Consider the following 13,275-nt stretch of genomic DNA (forward strand, 5'->3'; position numbering starts at 1 on the left):
AGCCTGCTTTGGGTATGCCTGACCTTGGGTACGCTTTACCTGGAGGATGAAAGGGCCAAGAAAAGTACTTTTAGCCTTCAGCGTGGTAGGAGTCATACTAGGTAGGCAAGCTGTTTTAGCAGTAGCCAGATCAGCTACAATCTTATTGAGGTCTTCTCCAAAAGGAGATTCAACTGAGGCAGCACAAGGGAACTCTCATCTGGGGACAACAACTGCAGGGAGAACACATATTTTCAGATGAACATGGTAGGGCAGAAGGCTGCCTAATACTGAAGCACCCCCAAACAACAAATCAAATGCAACTTACTTGACAGAGATGTGCCTGAGCAACGGCCCTCCCCAGCCCTATCCCAAATCATACTTATTTTGCATAGGAGATACCATGGTCATGAAGATTGTTCTCCCAGGGTTAGGTTCATTCATTGCATTCTGGGTATGCTGACCCCTGTGATTTCCCCAAATGTGGGAAACTCGACTGCATTATTTGTGGTAGTGGGGGACTGTGTTTGTGCTTTCCTCTGGTCAGCTCTGGTAAAAGTCAGATTTCTTTGTCTCAGATCTTCCTCTAGCCTTGTTCTTCTTTCGAGAGTTCCCTTGTGCTGCCTCAGTTGGATCTCCTTCACTTGACAGGGGGGTGCCCGAGCAGCGACCCTCCCCAGCTCTAGCCCAACTCCTACTTACCTGCCAGGTGAGATACTATGATCATGAAGTTGCTTCTCCCAGGGCAAGGCTCACCCATTGCACTCTGGGTGTGCTGCCCCTGCGATTTCCCCAAATGTGGGAAACTTGACTGCATAATTTGAGTTTTCCCTGGTCGGCTCTCATGTAATTCAGATCTCTTTGTCTCAGGTCTCTCTCCAGCCTAGTTTGCTGTCTGGTTCCACTTCTTTTTTCTTGAGCCCCTCCCTTCTATACCCTTGTGCACTATCCTGACTTCTCCTCCCGTCTGCTTACTTTGTGCCTCCCAATGCACAATGCAAACTACGGGTAGTGCTGCAGGGCCCACACCCTTTTACTTGCTTTACAGAGCAGCTCTGGAGCTGTTACAGTGCCCAGCTGCTGCAAGAAATCAGCTTGAATGCTTCAGGGGCTGGGGAATGGCCAACATGAGCCCCACACCGAAGGAGGGTGGGGGTGCTTAATGCGAACTAGGGGTCATCCAAGCACCACAAAAGGCTTCCATGCCCTGCACGCTCCTTTTCTCTTTTCATATGCAGACGAGGGTTGAAGCCAACTTTGACCCACTGCTTGGATGACATCACCATATTCAAATCCATCTGCTGCAGGCCATCCCCCAGGAATGCTTGCACTAGTTGTTGCATTTGGTTTGTTGTTTGGGGGTGCTTCAGTATTAGGCAGCCTTCTGCCACCCCATGTTCATCTGAAAATATGTGTTCTCCCTGCAGTTGTTGTCCCCAGATGAGAGTTCCCTTGTGCTGCCTCAGTTGAATCTCCTTTACTTGACAGAGATGTGCCTGAGCAGCGGCCCTCCCCAGCCCTATCCCAAATCATACTTATTTTGCATAGGAGATACTATTGTCATGAAGATTGTTCTCCCAGATTTTATTAAGTGATTTTATAAAAAACAGCTAGGAAGCACAATTTAGCAGTGGGTTGCAGAGAAAAAAATAACATTTTAAACCTACCGGTAAATTTTTTTTCTCGTAGTCCGTAGAGGATGATGGGGACTCCGTAAGGACCATGGGGGATAGACGGGCTCCGCAGCAGACATGGGCACTTTAAGAAAGACTTTAGATCTGGGTGTGCACTGGCTCCTCCCTCTATGCCCCTCCTCCATACCTCAGTTAGAGAAACTGTGCCCAGAGGAGACGGACAGTACGAGGAAAGGATTTTTGTTAATCCAAGGTCAAGATTCATACCAGCCACACCAATCACACCGTATAACTTGTGATATACTACCCAGTTAACAGTATGAAAACAACATAGCATCAGTCCAAGACCGATGAAAACTAACATATAACCCTTATGTAAGCAATAACTATATACAAGTCTTGCAGAAGTAGTCCGCACTTGGGACGGGCACCCAGCATCCTCTACGGACTACGAGAAAAAGATTTACCGGTAGGTTTAAAATCTTATTTTCTCTTACGTCCTAAAAGATGCTGGGGACTCCGTAAGGACCATGGGGATTATACCAAAGCTCCCAAACGGGCTCCTGCGGATGACTCTGCAGCACCGATTGAGCAAACAGGAGGTCCTCCTCAGCCAGGGTATCAAACTTATAGAACTTTGCAAAGGTGTTTGAACCCGACCAAGTAGCAGCTCGGCACAGCTGTAGTGCCGAGACCCCCGGGCAGCTGCCCAAGAAGAGCCCACCTTCCTAGTGGAATGGGCCTTGACTGAATTAGGCAACGGCAATCCCGCCATAGAATGCGCCTGCTGAATCGTGTTACAGATCCAGAGAGCAATAGTCTGATTTGAAGCAGGGGTGCCAATCTTGTTGGCTGCATACAGGACAAACAGTGCTTCTGTTTTTCTGACTCTAGCCGTTCTGGCCACGTAAATTTTCAAAGCCCTGACCACATCAAGGGACTCGGAATCCTCCAAGTCACGCGTAGCCACAGGCACCACAATAGGTTGGTTCATATGAAAGGATGAGTCCACTTTTAGCAGGAATTGAGGACGGGTCTGCAATTCCGCTCTATCCATATGGAAAACCAGATAGGGGATTTTATGTGATAAAGCTGCTAATTCCGACACTCGCCTAGCGGAAGCCAAGGCTAATAACATGACCACCTTCCAAGTGAGATATTTAAACTCCACCATTTTAAGTGGTTCAAACCATAACCTTAACACCACGTTAAGGTCCCAAGGGACCACCAGAGGTACAAAAGGAGGCTGAATATGCAGTACTCCCTTCACAAAAGTTTGTACTTACTTCAGGAAGATAGGCCAATTCCTTTTGAAAGAAAATGGATAAGGCCAAAATCTGAACCCTAATAGAGCCTAATTTTAGGCCCAAATTCACTCCAGTTTGTAGGAAGTGAAGGAAGTGGCCCAGGTGGAATTCTTACGTATGAGCATTCCTGGCCTCACACAAAGAAACATATTTTCGCCATATACAGTGATAATGTTTAGATGTCACGTCCTTCCTAGCCTTTATTAGCGTAGGAATGACCTCATCTGGAATACCCTTTTCCGCTAGGATCCGGCGTTCAACCGCCATGCCGTCAAACGCAGCCGCGGTAAGTCTTGGAACAGACAGGGCCCCTGTTGCAACAGGTCCTGTCTTAGAGGAAGTGGCCACGGATCTTCTGTGAGCATTTCCTGCAGATCTGGATACCAGGTCCTTCGCGGCCAATCTGGAACAATGAGAATTGTTCTTACTCCTCTTTTTCTTACTATTATCAACACCTTGGGTATGAGAGGTAAAGGAGGAAATACATAGACCGACCGGAACACCCACGGTGTCACTAGGGCGTCTACAGCTACTGCCCGAGGGTCTCTTGACCTGTTGCAATACCTCTGTAGCTTTTTGTTGAGGCGGGACGCCATCATGTCTATCTGGAACAGTCCCCACCGACTTGCAATCTGTGCGAAGACTTCCTGATGGAGTCCCCACTCTCCTGGATGTAGGTCGTGTCTGCTGAGGAAGTCTGCATCCCAGTTGTCCACTCCCGGAATGAACACTGCTGACAGTGCGCTTTGATAAAGCTAAATATTTATCTTATTTAAAACCCTTTGTGAGGTCTAAGAACACAGTACGCTATTTGCGTATGGAGTACCGTAAGGGTACGCTCGTTGCGTAACAATCGCTTAGCCGTGGTCGAGACGCTCAAGCGTCACGTTCGCTCACGGCCAAGAGATCACAGGCAGGCACGCTATTGGCTGCTGACTAACGTAATGGTTCGCTATAGCGTAACGGACGCTGTATCGGGAGCGGGCTGCTCGAGCGATACAGACGCTCACGAGAATACGCTGTTGGTATCGGGCACACTTATAGGTGAGCGACTACCGTAATGCTACGCTATCAGCGTAGCGGACGCTCGAGACCACGAGGAGATCACGAGCGGCGCCGACGCTCACAATGTTAAACCTTTATGTCTAAACCACAAACAATGTAATTTGCTGTAAAACCTTAGTGTAGAGATAGGGTGTAAATGCAACACTGTATAACCTTATTAACTCAAAAGCTGTTCGAGCGTCACCGACGCTCTGAGAATACTTAACACTATAAGAAATACACAAATACCGTGCTTAGGGTCCAACGCCTAATATATATATTATGAATGTTATACTTGCAAAAGAATTAATACAATACAAGTCATACACTACAATATAACATAGACTAACTAACCAGGTAACTACACAGTAAATACAATACAAGTACGTTTAAGAGAAAATGAGAGAAAGAGAAGAGAGAGAGAGAAAGATATGGCCCATAATAACAAGAAAAGACAATATGATTACGGAGAAAACTTACGCACAAAGGAAACGATCGCATGCGCCTCTGGACATCCAGCTCCCGATTTTCAGCAATGATAACCGATGAAGAGTGAGTGCTGGATGTGATCGGCCTGTCTATTTATGCCCCACACACAATACAATTCAATGGTCCCTACAATCTCATTGTTCATTGGACACAGGAATTTGTCTTCGCATTATAACAAAAGGTCATAGGTTGATTCATACAGGTGGGCTGTGACTATTTCCAACAGCTCAGGTGGGAGGGAAACTGGGTTTCCCGCCGCATGGATAAGTAAGTGCAAATACAGTAAATGTTCATAAACTTCTTATGTCCATAACTATTCGCACGAGCGATTGATCCGCTTCAAACCAACACCGGAATATTGCTAATTAAATACTCTTCCGATGGATACTAAACACCACTGTATTACTCCTGTCTGACCCTTCGTATCAAACAATGAGGGATCTCTCTGTCCAGGAACATACTACATTAACTAAACTTTCAGAATCTATCAAAGGGACCATAATCTACAAAATGCATTATATGGTGAAAATATGTAACGAAAGAGTCGCCCGCTAGACGCACACAATCTCTACCGTAAATGTGCATACCGTGCGCCTGCGGGTGCCCGCAACAGCGAGTATGCGCACGCACGGTAGAGCGCACGCATGCGCAGCAGGGACACATATGAGGTGCAAATATGGCAGTGTGCATCGTGATATTTTTCTGACTTTGACAGTCCACCCTTTGGCAGTCAACAATAACTGCCACTTCCTAAAACATTTCAAAAAGAGAAAAATATATGTCAGGGGTTAATACATTTACATGGTTGGGTAGGGGAGGAGAGGAGAAGGTAGGAAAAGGGTATGACCTAGTGAGATAGCAGAAGCATGTGTGTATGAATCCATGTTTGGGGGGTCATGTATCATCGTGCCGTACGTGTTTTAAATCAAGCTTTGAGGTATTGCGAAGTATACATTTGAATTCCTTCTTATCCCGTGGTACGGGTCTGTGGATGGGCTGTCAAACTTTACCGAGCTTTTTTCGGATTTTGGTTGTAACAAAAATGGGGAGCACATTTTAGTTGATGATACATGAATGGGGGAATATGTGATTGCTGATATCTGTGCCTGTATTCCCTATACTATGTGTGTAATTACCTGAAGGTTGTAGAGATGAAGAAAATACATAGTTACGGTAAATGCAGTGGTATTCTATGTCAGGTTAATGAACATTCGTCGATTGAGGTCTTGTTTGGTGTCTGTTGAATGCAGTCTTCTTTGTGCTTTTGCCCATAAGGTGCGAGCAAAAAGCTTTGTCAATGTCCATAGATTTACAAAAGTGTTGGGCTAGAGTAATTTTAAAATTTCTAGGGAAACTGGGGATCTATGGCATAGTTCATCAAAAATCTGTGTATAAGGTTGTCAAAACTTCTTCTTTAATCCATCTGTTGTCTGTATATCGGCTCATCAAATTCCTCGTCCAAGTGGGTCTTTTTACCTCAGAGGAAAACGGAAAAACAGGTGAAAGAAACGGACCGTAGAAATCGCATTACAATTTCCTCACTCCTTAAACTCATCACCCTGGTACTTCGTTTGCACTTCGTTAAAGCCTGACCGCATCTAAATATCAAGCCAATCGTTATGATAACACCTAAGATACATAGGAGAAACTTCCCTACATCCATTATAACTCCTTGAGCCCATTCTCCTAAACCGGAGAACCAATTTCGCGGGTTCAACCATGACACCCAACTAGTCAGCTCATTACTCACAGCAGCAAGGGTGAGATTGTGTCTCCTGCGAAATTCCCACTTCAATTGGAGAATATCGTCCATCTTTTGGTCTATGACCTCGACCGGGTCCTCGGTACTATTCGTTATATATGTGCAGCATTTCACGCCGTACTGCGTTGCCAGTGTGACACAATATCCACCTGTTACTGCTGTGAGATAATTGAGATTCATTCTATGCTGAACTAGTTCTGTTTTATAAGCTTGAAGTTCTCTTCCAGTATACCTAAACGTGTCATCATACATTTCTGTGATATTGTCTAACAAATTTGCGAGCGCAGATATGTATTTATAATTCAACACTCCTCTGGCGGTGCGAGTGAGGTCTAACGCAAGTAGAAACTGAATCCCGGTGGATTCATGGATCATGTCAGAGGCCGGGTGCTCTGTTCTTTCTATCAGGTGCCGTTTAACTACGTGCTCGTAATGGGTGTGAGTATAAGGAGTTTGGGCAACACGGTGTATGTCTTTCATTTTGGCATGTGATACAGTCATTACCTCAGGCAATACTTTTCCAATATAACACAATCCTTCAGAGTTTGGGGCAAGCCACTTATACGCCTTCCTCCCGCATATGAAATATGCATCATCGGGGAGAACATATGGGACGGAGTAGGACATAACCATATTACACATTTTCCATGTGAAATCTCCTAACCCTAATTCTCCCATCTGTCTAGTACACGTATCAGCTTGTACGATATGTGCACAGTATCCTGGTGATACCTCTCCAACTCTCGTAATCCTACTTCCTAGGGTATACCTATACCGGAAAGATTTTCCTCTACTGGCTATGTGGCGTATAAGCTCTGTATCTGTCGGCATTCTATCTGCTCTATATGAAAAGGTCATGGTTTGGTTACTCCATGACACTTCCCAATTTCCCGGCTTTCGGGGATTGGAAATGTTAAAACATATGAGGGATCTATCCACATGATATTGGTGGAGCTTCAAACTAGGAGGACTGGAGATATTAAACCTCCTGTCCACCGGTCTCCCACCACTTAGCTCAAGTACCTCCCCTATCGTTAAAGGAAATGGTACTAGTCCTGATTTGCTATGACCTTGAGGTACTTGAGAGCATACCCAACAATCTGTTTGATTTAACACGCTACCCACTAAGGAGTGATAGTCACTCAAGGGATGCCGGTCCATGTGGATATTAAAACTGGATTGGCATTTCTTAATGCACCCATCCTCGACTACGTTGTCACAGAGCCTACAGATACAGTTTTCTTCAGCTAACAATCCTTCACAATTCCTTCTATTGTCAATGCTATCGGATTGTTTTCTGATACTCGCCTTTGCTTGTTGATTATGTTGTTCTCGGAAAACTACGCCTCCATCTCTGTCATCAGAACCCATTCCAGAACCTCTCTCGACCTCCATGGTACTCTCGCCGGAACAGACTGCTCTGGTCAACATCATGGTCAACAGGAAAATCCGGATCACAGTCTCTTGGGGCAAGTCCATCTTATAGGAGGAAACGAAGAAGAATGAGAAGGGGGGGAAAATAATTTGAGGGAGAGGGGATGGGAAGTTGGAGAAAAAGAATAAAAGGGAACAGGGAATCGACAACTGCTTTTGATCTTGTGATTTTCAATGCTCAGGTGCCGCCTCAGTCCTCCTGGAACAGACACTCCAGTGATACAACGTCCTCTACCGTCTGTTCCTTATCACGGGACCTCTCTGGATCAGCAACCTTCTTACAATGGGACGAATGAACCCAAGTCTCTCTCTCGGCAACTTTCAATGCTGTAGTGCTAGTCAATAAGACTTGGTATGGTCCTTCCCATCTGTCAATAAGGCAACCTGAGCGTAGAAAATTTCGTATCATTACATACTCCCCAGGTTCAATGTCATGACAATTACTATCTGGTAAATCAGGAATCACCAACTTCAAATTATTATTTTGATTCCTTAGCTGTTTACTCATATTAACCAGGTACTTTACAGTCACTTCATTGTTACACTTCAAATCATCCTGAGGGTTAATCATAACATGCGGTTGTCGACCAAACAAGATTTCAAAAGGGGACAGATTAAGAGGGGACCTGGGAGTGGTTCTGATGCTGTACAGTACAATGGGTAAAGCTTCTGGCCATGTCAATCCTGTTTCTGCCATAACTTTGCTCAAATTATTTTTAATAGTGCTATTCACTCTTTCCACCTTCGCACTCGCCTGTGGACGGTATGGAGTGTGCAGCTTGCTATCAATTCCCATCAACTTACACATTCCTTGAAAGACATCACCTGTAAAATGGGTACCCCTATCACTTTCGATAATTCTAGGGATACCATATCTACATACAAATTCCTGCACAATTTTCTTAGCAGTAAACATAGCGGTATTTGTGGCCGCCGGGAATGCTTCAACCCAATTTGAGAACACATCTATACAAACAAGTACATATTTCAAATTTCGACAAGGGGGTAATTGAATGAAGTCAATCTGTATTGCCTGGAAAGGACCGCCTGCAGGTGGGATATGAGATGGTTCTGTTGGTATTGCCTTTCCGATATTCTTTCTCAAACAGGTAAGGCATGACATTGCTCTCTTACTTGCATGAGATGAAAATCCTGGGGCGCACCAATATGCTCTTACCAACTTGCACATTCCTTCCTTGCCCAGATGAGTCAGCCCGTGAGCTGCCTCAGCTAAACATGGAAGATATGCTCTGGGGGCCACCGGTTTACCTTGTCCATCCGTCCAGAGTCCTGAGGACTCCTGGCCATATCCCTTCGCCTTCCAGACTGCCTTTTCCTGTGTGGAACACAAATTTTGCATTTCACACAACTTCTGTGTGTTGATGGTATTAAATACCATCAGTTGTGTGGTGTCTGTCTGTCTGGGGGTACCAGCTGCTAACTTAGCTGCTTCGTCTGCTCGGCTGTTACCAAGTGATACTGGGTCCTGGCTATATGTGTGTGCTTTACACTTGATAACAGCCACTCTGTCGGGTTCCTGTATCGCTGTTAGAAGCCTTTTGATGTGAGCTGCATGCGCTACCGGTGTACCAGCTGCCGTCATGAAATTTCTGAGGCGCCATAGGGCTCCGAAATCATGGACTACCCCGAATGCGTATCTAGAGTCGGTGTAGATATTGGCTGATTTGCCCTTAGCCAATTCACATGCTCTGGTTAGGGCGACCAGTTCAGCAACCTGGGCTGAGTGAGGTGGGCCTAGCGGTTCCGCTTCTATGGTGCCTTGGTCATCTACGACTGCGTATCCAGTACACAAGTCTCCCGAGTCTGACTGTCTGTGACAACTACCGTCCGTGTAGAAAGTTAGATCTACATTTTCCAGCGGGTTGTCACTGATGTCAGGCCTTGCGGTAAAATTTTGGGTCAAATATTCCATACAATCATGTGTGTCCTCCTGTGTGTTAAATTCTCCTTCCCCACCACTCTCATCCTCCACCCTTTGTGCCTGTCCAGGCACACCTGGGAGATATGTTGCAGGATTTAATGCACTGCATCTCCTTATGGTGATGTTTACGGGGGCCATTAGTGCCAATTCCCATCTTGTAAACCGCGCTGATGAGACGTGCCTGGTTTGGGCAGAATTTAGCAAGGCTGACACTGCATGTGGTGTATGAATTGTGAGGTTGTGACCTAGCACTACATCTTCGCTTTTCGTTACTAGCAATGCTATCGCAGCGACGCTTCGCAAGCATGTGGGGAGGGATCGCGCTACCGTGTCTAGCTGAGCGCTGTAGTATGCTACTGGCCTGCTGGCATCACCGTGCTTTTGGGTTAAGACGCCTGCCGCGCAACCAGCACTTTCTGTTCCGTACAGCTCAAAGGGTTTCCCATAGTCTGGCATACCTAATGCTGGTGCCTGCGTTAGGCACTGTTTAAGTCTCTCAAATGCCATCTCGGACTCGTCTGTATGCGAAATCCGATCAGGTTTGTTTGAGGAGACCATCTCCTGCAGAGGTAACGCTAGAATGGAAAACCCTGGGATCCAGTTACGGCAATACCCACACATTCCTAAAAATGTTCTGATCTGTTGCTGGGTTTTTGGCAGAGTCATGTCTCTAATTGCTTGAATTCTATCAGTGGTCAGGTGTCTCAGTCCTTGTGTTAGACAGTGTCCCAAATATTTTACCTTAGTTTGGCATAATTGCAACTTGTCTTTGGAAACCTTGTGTCCTGTGTCTGAAAGATGAAACAGGAGCTGTTTCGTATCCTTCAGGGATGCTTCCAATGAATCAGAACACAGTAGTAGATCATCCACGTACTGTATTAATACTGATCCACTCTCTGGTTGGAAAGACTGTAAACAATCATGCAAAGCCTGGGAAAATATACTTGGACTGTCTATGAAACCTTGTGGTAATCGAGTCCATGTGTATTGGACTCCTCTGTATGTGAATGCAAACAAATATTGGCTGTCAGGGTGCAGAGGTACCGAAAAGAAAGCGGAGCAGAGGTCAATAACAGTGAAAAATTTCGCAGTGGGAGGGATTTGCATAAGGATGACAGCTGGATTTGGCACTACGGGGAACTGACTCTCAACTATTTTGTTGATCCCCCTTAGATCCTGCACTAGCCGGTAACCCCTCCCCCCACTCTTTTTCACAGGGAAGATGGGACTATTGGCAGTGCTGGACGTTCTTACCAGAATACCCTGTTGTAGCAAGCGCTCTATTACGGGATACACTCCTAACTCCACCTCTGGCTTCAGAGGGTACTGTGGGATTTTTGGAGCTATCCTACCATCTTTTACTTGTACAACTACAGGAGCTACGTTTGCCATTAATCCAGTGTCCTGTCCATCTTTAGTCCAAAGTGACTCTGGTATCTGGGATGTCATTTCTTCTACTTTGGATGGAGTCCTATTTGTCATAATGGTATGTGACATTAATTTTGATGGGGAGTCTAACATGTCTCGCACTTCCTGAGCGTGATTCTCAGGTATGTCCAAGAATACACCTTCAGGAGTACAATAAATGACGCACCCCATTTTACACAATAAGTCTCTTCCCAGGAGATTAGTCGGTGCCGATGCAGCCAGCAAAAAGGAATGCTTGGTATGTAAAGGCCCTACTGTAATCTCGGCTGGTTTGCTAACAGGGTAGTGCTGGACTACTCCCGTTACCCCTATGGCTGGAATTGTCTTACCAGTGGTTCTCATGCCCACTGTCGAATTTATCACTGATTTGGCCGCCCCTGTGTCTACAAGAAAGTTTAATGATTTACCAGCTACATTGATTGCAATTTCAGGTTCACTCCCAAGGCTTGCAATCAATTTTACTGGCTGCAGATTACAGGTATGGCTACACCCCTATTGGGTATGGTGACCTCCCTGAATCCCGCTGGCAGCAACTACTTGTGAAGGGGTTAAATGGGAACTGCCAGGAGTTTGCCAGTCTCTGTTCGGGGGGTATCTTTTTGTTTCTCCTGCATGTGGCTCATAACTCCGTCTCTGCGGACCTTGCTCCCAATGTCGTGTGTCGTGTCGTTGTCTAGGGGGTTGGTAAGATCTTTGCGAATTTTTCGCTCTACAGTCTCGTGCTATGTGTCCCTGTTTATGACAAAAATAACATGTTACCACATTTGACTTACCCACAGGGTTTGGTGATATAAACACAGGCTGTTTTGTGGTCAGGGCCTGTATACTTACTGACATTAACTTATCACCTTGCGACTCCCTGTGTCTGGTGATATTCCGGTCGTGATCAATAGCAGCCTCTCTCAAAGTAGCCACTGACAGACCTCGCCAACATGGTTGCGTGGTCTGTACCCTTGTCTTTAATGCTTCTTTTAAACCATCCATTAGCACAGATACTGCTACTTCTTGATGGTTTGCATTGGTCCTAATGTCCTCTATGCCAGTGTACTTTGCCATTTCTAATAATGCCCGGTGAAAATAATCAGCAGCTGTTTCTGTCTCTTTTTGTTTAATGGAAAAAATTCTATTCCATTTGGCTACAGCTGGGAAATACTCCTTTAACTGTAAATTTATTCTTTTTACGTTATCTTTGTTGTACACATCTGTAAGAGGTACATCCAGATCCAATCCACAGTCAGCTAAAAATTGAGCTGAGTCGACATTGGAGGGTAAACATGCCCTCAGCAATATCTGCCAGTCTTTGTTATTGGGCTCTAAAGTGTTTCCTAGGTCTCTGATGTATTTTTGGCTAGCAACTAAGTATTTTCTGGGGTCAGGGAATTCAGACACTATGGTCCTTAATTCCATTCTGGAAAATGGGATATACATGGCAATGTTCCTGATAGGAGTGACTCCTGATGTGTCAGTTTTCCCATTTGGAACAGCTATTACCCTAACAGGATTAAGTCTACTAACATCATTCTGTGTAGATTCTACAGCCTGTGGTGAAATGGTTTCAGCATAGTGTAAGGTGCCGTACTTACCCGTTGATACGACCTCACCTGTCCCTCCGCTAGGGGGCTTTGTTACTAATCTTATGGGTTGGGCCGTGCCTACTGTCGTTTCTGATATAGTGGCTGCTAGAGAGAGCGCCGATATTGTTGCCGATTCGTCCTCTTGATCACACTCCTGGGGAAAGTTCAAAACAGGGTACAACTTGCACGGGTTAATGCTTGCATTGGTTAACTTATTAACATTATCCTTAACATTTATACAGTTGCTAAGTGCCTGTTTGTTACCCCCTGATGCGTCATTCTCCGCAACCAATTTCTCTCCTGATATGTATGGTGGCGGCGGGGCCGTGGCTATCAGTTTCCTGATAGGGCCAGATCCCGCCGCCAGAGCCAATCCTCTCTGTATTTCACCCTCCTGTTGCCATAGCTGCAAATAATCATAATGTTGGATTCGTCTCTTTGTTGATTTAATGAGACATATCCTCCTCCTTAAATTCATTAACACTTCTGGGCTGAAGCTACCTACTCTTGGGAATTTCTCCCCGTCATGTACTGTCATTCTCTCCCATTCATCACATAAAATTTCTGTATGTAAACCATATTTTTCACACATTACATACCTTGCCGACCCGACTGGTCGGTTTACTGAATCAACCCGAACCGAGGTTGATCGCCCCCTTCCTGAACAACTGGCCCCCATAAT

At 45.5% G+C, this 13,275-nt stretch overlaps 2 non-coding genes across 2 annotated transcripts; both read left to right on the forward strand.

Annotated features, from left to right (window-relative positions):
- The first annotated feature begins 357 nt into the window (after positions 1-357).
- Positions 358-521, forward strand: LOC135012106 (U1 spliceosomal RNA). The gene has a single exon (XR_010211112.1). It is a non-coding gene; the product is annotated as a U1 spliceosomal RNA (small nuclear RNA).
- A 152-nt stretch (positions 522-673) lies between these two features.
- LOC135012107 (U1 spliceosomal RNA) lies at positions 674-836 on the forward strand. Its single transcript, XR_010211113.1, has one exon. It is a non-coding gene; the product is annotated as a U1 spliceosomal RNA (small nuclear RNA).
- The last annotated feature ends 12,439 nt before the right edge of the window (positions 837-13,275 follow it).

Source organism: Pseudophryne corroboree, unplaced genomic scaffold (genome assembly GCF_028390025.1).
Source record: "Pseudophryne corroboree isolate aPseCor3 unplaced genomic scaffold, aPseCor3.hap2 scaffold_2528, whole genome shotgun sequence".
NCBI lineage: Eukaryota > Metazoa > Chordata > Amphibia > Anura > Myobatrachidae > Pseudophryne > Pseudophryne corroboree.